The following is a 10172-nucleotide window of genomic DNA, read 5'->3' as shown; positions in this document are numbered from 1 at the left end:
AAAAAAAAAAAAAAAAGAGAGAACTACCCTAAGTTTTTATTGTGAATGGAATCGATGGAAGAGAAATGCTTGGGGAGAGCAGACAGGGATTCCTTTCCAGGTTAGAGATAGTCCAAGCCATGCAGCAGAGGGAAGCCCGCTGGTCTAAGCAGGGGTGTATTCAGCAGTCATATTACTGTGACTGGTGAGTGTCCAGGAACCAGCGGGGAAAGATGCAGACAAATGCAGAGTCGAAGAGCATCTTCTCCTTTGAGGCCCCATCTCGAACCTCAGCATAGTCCTAAGCCCCAGGGCCTCTCCTATGAGGTAAGCACACCGAACAGTTGCCTAGCCACACCTCCCACCCCAGGGAAAAGGCCACCTCTCTGGGGTCCAGGACTAATAAGGGGAATGAAAGTGATTTGTACTTAACAATAGAGCTGCTAACTGACAATCTGAAAAGAACAAGAGTCAGGCAGGAATAAGGAACCTTAACATGCACATGGTATTAGAAGCTTCAGATCATGGCTGGGCATGGTGGCTCATGCCTGTAATCCCAGCACTTGGAGGCCGAGGTGGGCGGATCACGAGGTCAGGAGATCCAGATCATCCTGGCTAACATGGTGAAATCCCGTCTCAAAAAATACAAAAAATTAGCCAGGGGCGTGGTGGCGGGCACCTGTAGTCCCAGCTTCTCAGAAGGCTGAGGGAGAGGAATGGCGTGAACCCGGGAGGCGGAGCTTGCAATGAGCCAAGATCGCGCAACTGCACTCCAGCCTGAGTGACAGAGCGAGACTACATCTCAAAAAAAAAGAAGTTTCAGATCATAACAGAGAATAAATGGAAAACAGAACACAAGAAACAGTCCCATTGACAAGTGGTTTTAGGTCCTAGTTTTGTTTGTTATGCTTATTAGAGTAGAACTGCCTCAAGGGCAAATGGGCATTTTGTTACACAGAAATTTCTGGAGTTTCTTAATTTTTTTAATTTAATTTTTTGTTTTACAGACAAGGTCTCACTGTGTCACCCAGGCTGAAACAGTGGTGCAATCATAGCTCACTGCAGTCTCAAACTCCTGGGCTCAAGTAAACCTCCCACCTCAGTCTTTCAAGTAGCTAGGACTACAGGCATGCACCACCACGCCTGGCTATTCTTAAAAGTTTTTATGGAGACGGGGTCTCACTATGCTGGCCAGTCTGGTCTTGAACTTCTGACCTCAAGGTATCTTCCCACCTTGACTTCCCACAAGCACTGAATTATAAGCATGAGCCACTGTGCCCAGCCTTGGTTTTAAATATACATATATATACACACACACACACACAAACACACATACACATATATATAACACATATATTTATGTACATAAATATATATATATATAACTATAGAAAGTCAGCAACAAAAGTGATATACCGTTCTTCCTCTTCCCTTTCTTTTTCTTAAAAGAAAATCTTTTGAGTGTTACAGCTCTTTTAGAATTTGTCTAGCAGGCTTTCCAGTTTTGCCGGAAAGCCCCAAAATAAATAAATAAATAAATAAATAAATAAATAAATAAATAAATAAAAAATCTTTTACATCAAAAGACATTATCAAGAATGTGAAAACACAACCTACAGAATGGGAGAAAATATTAACAAATCATATATCTGGTAAGGGTTTAATATTCAGAATATATAAAGAACTCTCATAACTCAACGACAAAAACATAACATAGGGCCCATCGCGGTGGCACACGCCTGTAATCCAGCACTTAGGGAGGCCGACGTGGGTGGATCACCTGAGGCCAGGAGTTCAAGACTAGCCTGGCCAACATGGCGAAACCCTGTCTCAACTAAAAACATAAAAAGTAGCTGGGCATGGCGGGCGCCTGTGGTCTCAGCTACTCAGGAGGTTGAGGAGGGAGAATCGCCAGAACCCAGGAGGCGGAGGTGGCAGTGAGCCGAGACAGCAGAGCGAGACTCTGTCTCAAAAAAAAAAAAAAAAAAAGAAAAAAAAAGATAATTCAGTTAAACAATGGGCAAAGGACTTGAATAGACATTTCTCCAGAGAAGATATATGAATCACCAAAAAGCACATGAAAAGATGTTCAATGTCATTGGTCATTAGGGAAAGTAAATCACAACCACAATGAGATACCACTTCACACTAGGATGGCTCAAATAAAAAAAAGAGTTGGTGAGCGTATAGAGAAACTGGAACCCTTCAGCATTGCTGGTGCAAATGTACAACGGGTGTAGCCACTGTGGAAAACAGTCTGGCAGTTTCTCAGCAAGTTAAACAGTTTCCATATGACCGAGCAGTTCCACTCCTAAGTATACACCCAAGAGAAATAAAAACATATGTCCACACAGAAATTTATACACAAGTGTTTATAGCAGCATTATTTATTTGTTTAAATTTTTAATTTTTTTGAGACAGGGTTTCACTCCCGTCACCCAGGCTGTAGTGCAGTGATACGGTCTTGGTTCACTGCAATCTCCACCACCGGGCTCAAGCAATTTTCCTGCCTCAGCCTCCAGAGTAGCTGGGATTACAAAAAGTGCACCACCATACCTGGCGTATTTTTTGTATTTTTAGTAGAGACAGGGTTTTGCGATGTTGAGCCTGAGATCAAGTGATCTGCCTGCCTCGGCCTCGCAAAGTGCTGGGATTACAGGCATGATCCACCATGCCCAGCTAACAGCACTATTTGTGATACCAAAAGGTGAAAACAACCTGAATGCCCATCCATTGATGAATGGATAAACAAAATGTGGTATACTTTTTTTTTTTTTGAGACAGAGTTTTGCTCTGTCACCAAAGCTGGAGTGCAGTGGCGTAATCTCTGTTCACTGCAACTTCCGCTGCCCGGGTTCAAGCGATTCTCCTATCTCAGCCTCCTGAGTAGCTGGGATTACAGGCGCCCACCACTAAACTGGGCTAAATTTTGTATTTTTAGTAGAGACGGGGTTTTGTTGTGTTGGCCAGGCTGATCTTGAACTCCTGACCTCAAGTGATCCACCCACCTCGACCTCCCAATGTGCTGGGGTTACAGGCATGAACCACGGGGCCCAGCCAACTCTTTTTTTTTTTTTTTTTTTTTGAGACGGAGTCTCACTCTGTAGCCCAGGCTGGAGTGCAATGGTGCAATCTTGGCTCACTGAAACCTCCGCCCCCTGGGTTCAAGCGATTTCCCTGCCTCAGCCTCCTGCGTAGCTGGGACTACATGTGCACACCACCATGTCTAGCTAATTTTTGTATTTTTAGTAGAGATGGGGTTTCACCATGTTGGTCAGGCTGGTCTCAAACTCCTGACCTCGTGATCCACCCACCTTGGCCTCCCAAAGTGCTGGGATTACAGATGTAAGCCATGGTGCCCAGCCAGCTCTTAACGGAGTAGTACTCAGCCATAAAAAGGAACAAAGTTCTGACACATGCTACAATATGAATGAACCTTGAAAACATTAAGATACCTGAAAGAAGCCTGTTACAAAAGGCCACATATTGTATCATTCCATTTATATGAAACATCCAGGTCAGGCAAATCCATCAAGACAGAAAGTGGATTAGAGGTTACCAAGAGGTGGGTGGACAGAGAAATGGGGAGTGATTACTTAGTGGGTATAATACTTCCTTTTACGGGTAAAAGAAAAAATCTTGAAACTTGAGAGAGCTGGTGGTTGCACAATATTTTGAGTGTACTAAATGCGGCTGAATTGGTCATTCAAAATAAACAAAAGTGGTTAATATTATGTAAATTTCTTTTGTGTTTTTGAGATAGAGTCTTGCTCTGTCACCCAGGCTGGAGTGCGGTGCTGCAATCCTGGCTCACTGCAACGTTTATCTCCCGGGTTCAAACAATTCTCCTGCCTCAGCCTCCCAAGTAGCTGTAATTACAAGTGTGCACAATCACGCCCGGCTAATTTTTGTATTTTTAATAGCGAAGGGGTTTCACCATGTTGGCTAGGCTGGTCTTGAACTCCTGATCTGAAGTTATCTGCCCACCTCAGCCTCCCCAAGTGCTGGGATTATAGGTGTGAGCCACTGTGCCTGGCTGTAAATTTCACTTCAAAAAAGCAGTTAAGGAAAAAAAAAGATAGTTGGGCCTAGGTCTTGAAGAGGCTGAAAACCAAGCAGCAGAATTTGTGCTTTATTCTGTAGGTAATAGGGAGCCATTGAAGGTTTTATCGAGTGACAGCAGTTGAGTCTCACTGGGTAGAACAGAGGGGAAGGGAGAAACTGGAACTGGGTGGGCCAAGTGGGAAGTCACTGTCATAGTCCAGCTGCCGGCCAGAACTGACATGGCTCTGCCAGCAACAGAGAGGGAAGGAAAATATGAGAGAACCATTTCAGTACCATTAGGGTCTCGACAACTGATTGGATATGGGCAGCAAGGAAAGCCAGGAGTGGATTGATTTTGAGGTATTGAACCTGGTGCCTGCATGAAGGTGGATTCATAGGAGAAGGCGCTGCTCTTTGAAGGTGTTAAAAAATGAAGAGGGGCCAGGTGCGCTGCCTCACACCTGTAATCCCAGCACTTTGGGAGACCAAGGGGGGGTGGATCACTTGAGGTCAGGGGTTCAAGACCAGCCTGGCCAACATATTGAAACCCTGTCTCTAAAAATACAACAATTAGCTGGCCATGGTGACACGCACCTGTAGTCCCAGCTACTCAGGAGACCGAAGCACAAGAATCAGGAGGCAGAGGTTGTAGCGAGCCGAGATCGCACCACTGCATTCCAGCCAGGGTGATAGAGCGAGACTCCATCTCAAAAAATAATAATAAAAAAATTTAGTAGAAGAAGAAGGCAATGCACTCGGATCAATTTTAAGCCCTGGCTAGGGATCTAATGAAAAGCTCTCCGGCCAGGCACGGTGGCTCACGCCTGTAATCCCAGCACTCTGGGAGGCTGAGGCGGGTGGATTACAAGGTCAGGAGATCGAGACCATCCTGGCCAACATGGTGAAGCCCCGTCTCTACTAAAAATACAAAAATTAGCTGGGCGTGGTGGTGCATGCCTGTAATCCCAGCTACTTGGGAGGCTGAGGCAGGAAAATCGCTTGAACCAGTGAGTCGGAGGTTGCAGTGAGCTGAGATCGCACCACTGCACTCCAGCCTGGTGACACAGCAAGACTCCATCTTAAAAAAAAGAAAAGAAAAAAAAGCACTCTCCAAGCAGGAGCCATGGCCTAGTTCTGGGGAGCTGGGGAGCAACTTAGATATGGGTGAAGGTAACTCTGGAGGTTCAAGTCCCACACACTCCCTGCTACTGTCCCCAGAGTAGGAGTCCCCAAGTCAGGCTCCATGGTATCCTCAAAGAAGAGGGTAAAGCCAAGACCAGGCTTCTGTAATTAGCTGTAGCTACTCAATGCTTCACCCAGCATGGCATGGGAAAGTGGCTGAAATGTGGGTTCCAGTTCCACCATGGTGAGCCCTGCCTGCCCCTGCTCTTCCCACAGGGTTTTTAGGAACACCACAAGCACAGAGGTGTATGGTTCCTGCAGGAAAACACAGATGCATGACTGAAGTTACAAACAGAGGTTGGCCCTAGAGGCTCAGAATTGGGAATTGCCTTGAGGCCGGGCACAGTGGCTCAAGCCTCTAATCTCAGCACTTTGGAAGGCTGAGGCGGGCAGATTGCCTGAGGTCAGGAGTTTGAGACCAGCCTGGCCAACAAGGTAAAACCCCGTCTCGCCGGGCGCGGTGGCTCAAGCCTGTAATCCCAGCACTTTGGGAGGCCGAGACGGGCGGATCACGAGGTCAGGAGATCGAGACCATCCTGGCTAACACGGTGAAACCCCGTCTGTACTAAAAATACAAAAAAACTAGCCGGGCGAGGTGGCGGGTGCCTGTAGTCCCAGCTACTCAGGAGGCTGAGGCAAGGAGAATGGCGTAAACCCGGGAGGCGGAGCTTGCAGTGAGCTGAGATCCGGCCACTGCACTCCAGTCCGGGCGACAGAGCGAGACTCCGCCTCAAAAAAAAAAAAAAAAAAAAAAAAAACCCCGTCTCTACTAAAAATACAAAAAAATTAGCCGGTCATGGTGGCATGTGCCTGTAATCCCAGCTACTCAGGAGGCAAGGCTGGAGAATTGCTTGCCCAGGAGGCGGAGGTTGTAGTAACCCGAAATCGCACCACTGCACTCCAGCCTGTGTGGCAGAGTGAGACTCTGTCTCAAAAAAAAAAAGAAAAAAAAAGAAAGATGGTGGTTGAAGTCAGAATGGATGAGACTGCAGAGGACACTGTTCAGAAGACAATGGCAGGAAGGGCCATCCACAGACTCGGGGGAACACCCTTGGAGGGAGACAGGAAGAGAAGTAGGGAAGGACTTATTACAGAATTTGGAGGTCAGGCGCAGTGGCTCATGCCTGTAATCCTAGCGCTTTGCGAGTCTGAGGCAGGAGGATCGCTTGAGCCCAGGAGTTCAAAACCAGTCTGGTCAACTTAGCAAGACCCCATTTCTACATAAACATTTTAAAAAAGTTAGCTGGAAGCTGGGGGCAGTGGCTTATGCCTCTAATCCCAACACTTTGGAAGGCCAAGGTGGGAGGATCACCTGAGCCCAGGAGATTGAGACCAGCCCAGGCAACACATAGTGAGACCTCTTGTCTACAAAAAGAGAAAAAGAAAAAAGAAATAAAAAAAAATACTGGACAAAAAAATTAGCTGGTGTGGTGGCATGCACCTGTAGTCCCAGCTACTTGGATGGCAGAGGTGAGAAGATAGCTGAAGCCCAGGAATTCAAGGCTGCAATGAGCTATGATCATGTCCCTGCACTCCAGCCTGGGTGACAGAGCAAGACCCTATCTCTAAAATAAAGAAGGAGGCCACCTTTAAGAGAACAGGGCGTGGTGGCACATGCCTGTGATCGCAGCTACTCGGGATGCTGGGGCAGGAGAATCGCTTGAATCCGGGAGGCGGAGGTTGCATTGAGTCGAGACTGCACCATTGCACTCCAGCCTGGGCAACAACAGTGAAACTCTGTCTCAAAAAAAAAAAAAAAGAAAGAAAGAAAGAAAGAAAAGAAAAAAAAGGAGGAAGTTTATTTTATAAACTTGATATAGTTTATAGTTTGCATTTCCACCAAAACAGACCCTGAGATGAGAATTTGGGTGCAATTATTGTCTTTGTGTTACAAGAAAGGGGTCTCGATCCATACCCCAAGAGACGGTTCTTGGATGTCGCACAAGAAAGAACTCAGGGCGAGTACTAAAGTGAAAGCAAGTTTATTAAGAAAGTAAAGGAATAAAAGAATGGCTACTCCATAGACAGAGCAGCCCCGAGGGCTGCAGGTTGCCGATTTTTATGGTTATTTCTTGACTAAATACTACACAAGGGGTGGATTACTCATGCCTCCCCTTTTTAGACCATATGGGGTAACTTCCTTGCGTGGCCATGGCGTTTGCAAACTGTCATGGCGCTGGTGGGAATGTAGCAGTGAGGACGACCGGAGGTCACTCTCATTGCCATCTTGGTTTTCGTGGGTTTTAGCCAACTTCTTACTGCAACCTGTTTTATTGGCAAGGTCTTTGTGACCTGTATCTTGTTCAGACCTCCTCTCTCATCCTGTGACTTAGAATGCCTTAACCATCTGGGAATGCAGCCCAGTGGGTCTCGGCCTCATTTTACCCAGCCCCTACTCCAGATGGAGTTGCTCTGGTTCACACGCTTCTGACATTTGGGCTTGTGACTGAGCAAATTACTGCTATGCGCAATAAGGGTTCTGTCCTGCTGGGAACATTTCTGAGTCTGTGGAAAAACCCCAGAATTGTCCCCGAAAGGGGTGAGTAAGGTGGCATATTTATTCATCAACCCCCTCATCCCTGCTTCATGCACTGAGGGTGGGTGTTAACTCTGGGTGTTAACTCTGAGAAACGGCCCTCAGAGAAGCTCTGTTGTAGCAGAGCTTTCTGTAAGTGACAGCCAGTGTTGGCGTGTGTGTAGATGTGGGTGGGTGGGTGGCATGAGTGGAGCTCTGTCGGGGTTGGCTACAGGCTAGAGAGGCTCTTTGAAGGAAAAGGGAATCTAAGGGCCTGGTGTTTGGGCACATTTCAGGGGGAGGAGGGAGCACACCGGCTTGGCCCAGATCTGGTGTCTTGGAAACTTGCTGGGTTGATATGCAGAGACAGTTTCTTCCCGCATGGGGGAAAAAATATGAAGATGCACCAAGGGCGTAGCAGTAAAAAGGAGGCCTAGTATGACTGTGGCAGGCCAGTCCTCCCTGGCAATCACACAGACAGGCCTGCATGACAGTCACGCAGACAGACCTGCGTAGCACTCCAGTTACACAGACAGATTTCCACCGTCACCTTAACATGGAGCAAATAGTTAAACCCAGGGAAATCAGTGCCCAGACATCAAAGCCAGAAACGAAACATATGGTCAGTCGGAGCCTTGAATGGGGTTCTCCCTAACCTGGAGCAAACCAAAATAATAGAGACAGCCTTATATTCCTAGTGCCAAAACCCTTCTCAGGTCGACCAAATCTGAGACGAGTCAAAGTAACAGAGGCAGCTGTTTGAATAGATTTATTGCAGAGTGAAAGGCAGCTCTCCGGGACCAAGCTGTAAAGGAGGTAAGATAAAATAATCGGCCGGGCGCGGTGGCTCAAGCCTGTAATCCTAGCACTTTGGGAGGCCGAGACGGGCGGATCACGAGGTCAGGAGATTGAGACCATCCTGGTCTACACGGTGAAACCCTGTCTCTACTAAAAAATACAAAAAACTAGCCGGGCGAAGTGGTGGGCGCCTGTAGTCCCAGCTACTCGGGAGGCTGAGGCAGGAGAATGGCGTAAACCCAGGAGGCGGAGCTTGCAGTGAGCTGAGATCCGGCCACTGTACTCCAGCCCGGGCGACAGAGCGAGACTCCGTCTCAAAAAAAAAAAAAAAAAAAAAAAAAAAGATAAAATAATCACTCCGGTACCACAGCAGACAGGCCTTTAAGGTCCTGGGGCCCTGTTAATCAGACTGAGCAAGTATTTTTTTTGCCTCTGACCTTCTAGTTGAAACAAAATTAGTTATCAATAGCCTTAGGCAAATGTTAGACTGCACGTAGGCATATAACTCCAACCAATATAAGCACTAAGGAAATTGTAAGGCCAGGCGTGGTCTAAAATAATTTTTTTTAAAAAGGAAATTGTAACACTTTGAGTTGGTCTGGAGGAATTATCTCTGGCCTTCTCCCTGTATCCGGTTATAGCAATAAATTCCCTTCTTTCCTAGTTTGTCTGTTTCTCATTGTTGGGTCTTGAGAAAACACAGCCGGAACTTGCTTGGTTCCGGGAACAAGACAGCTCCATTTGGCTCCTAACCGCTCCCAGCCCCATGGTATATGTTAACTGCTTTTGCTTATATCTGCACAAAGGATCCTAGGCCAAGCTAAGTATGGGAGGAATTTAGTTTATAGTTTGTTTTGTTTTGTTTTGTTTTTTTGAGACAGGGTCTCACTCTGTTGCCCAGGCTGGAGTGCAGTGTCATGATCTCTGCTCGCTGCAATCTCTGCCTCCCAGGCTCAAGCGAGCCAACTACTTCAGCCTACAGAGTAGCTTGGGACTACAGGTGTGTGCTACCATGCCCAGCTAATTTTTGTATTATTAGCAGAGACAGAGTTTTGCCATGTTGCCCAGGCTGGTCTTGAACTCCTGACCTCGAGTGATCCACCTGCCTTGACTTCTCAAAGTGTTGGGATTATAGGTGTGAGCCACTGCGTCTGGCCTAATTTAACTTTATTTATTTATTTATTTATTTTGAGACGGAGTCTCGCTCTGTCGCCCATGCTGGAGTGCAGTGGCGCGATCTCGGCTCACTGCAAGCTCCGCCTCCCGAGTTTACGCCATTCTCCTGCCTCAGCCTCCCGAGTAGCTGGGACTACAGGCGCCCGCCATCTCGCCCGGCTAGTTTTTTGTATTTTTTTTAGTAGAGACGGGGTTTCACCGTGTAGACCAGGATGGTCTCGATCTCCTGACCTCGTGATCCACCCGTCTCGGCCTCCCAAAGTGCTGGGATTACAGGCTTGAGCCACCGCGCCCGGCCCCTAATTTAACTTTAAAATGAGGATGATAACAGTCCCTTCCCGAAACTAATTCCCAAGAAAATAAGAAGGGAGTACACACAAATCACAATGTTACGTTAAAGATTTATAGGCTGGGCATGGTGGCTCACACCTGTAATCCCAGCACTTTGTGAGGCTGAGGCAGGCGGATCACCTGAGGT

At 47.1% G+C, this 10172-nt stretch overlaps 1 non-coding gene across 1 annotated transcript; it reads left to right on the top strand.

Moving 5' to 3' along the window:
- Positions 1–1438: 1438 nt before the first annotated feature.
- On the top strand, positions 1439–1499 carry LOC115900565. Its single transcript, XR_004060242.1, has one exon. It is a non-coding gene; the product is annotated as a U7 small nuclear RNA (small nuclear RNA).
- The last annotated feature ends 8673 nt before the right edge of the window (positions 1500–10172 follow it).

The sequence above is a fragment of the Rhinopithecus roxellana genome, chromosome 11 (genome assembly GCF_007565055.1).
Source record: "Rhinopithecus roxellana isolate Shanxi Qingling chromosome 11, ASM756505v1, whole genome shotgun sequence".
NCBI classification, from domain to species: domain Eukaryota; kingdom Metazoa; phylum Chordata; class Mammalia; order Primates; family Cercopithecidae; genus Rhinopithecus; species Rhinopithecus roxellana.
This window is presented reverse-complemented; position numbering and strand designations above follow the sequence as displayed.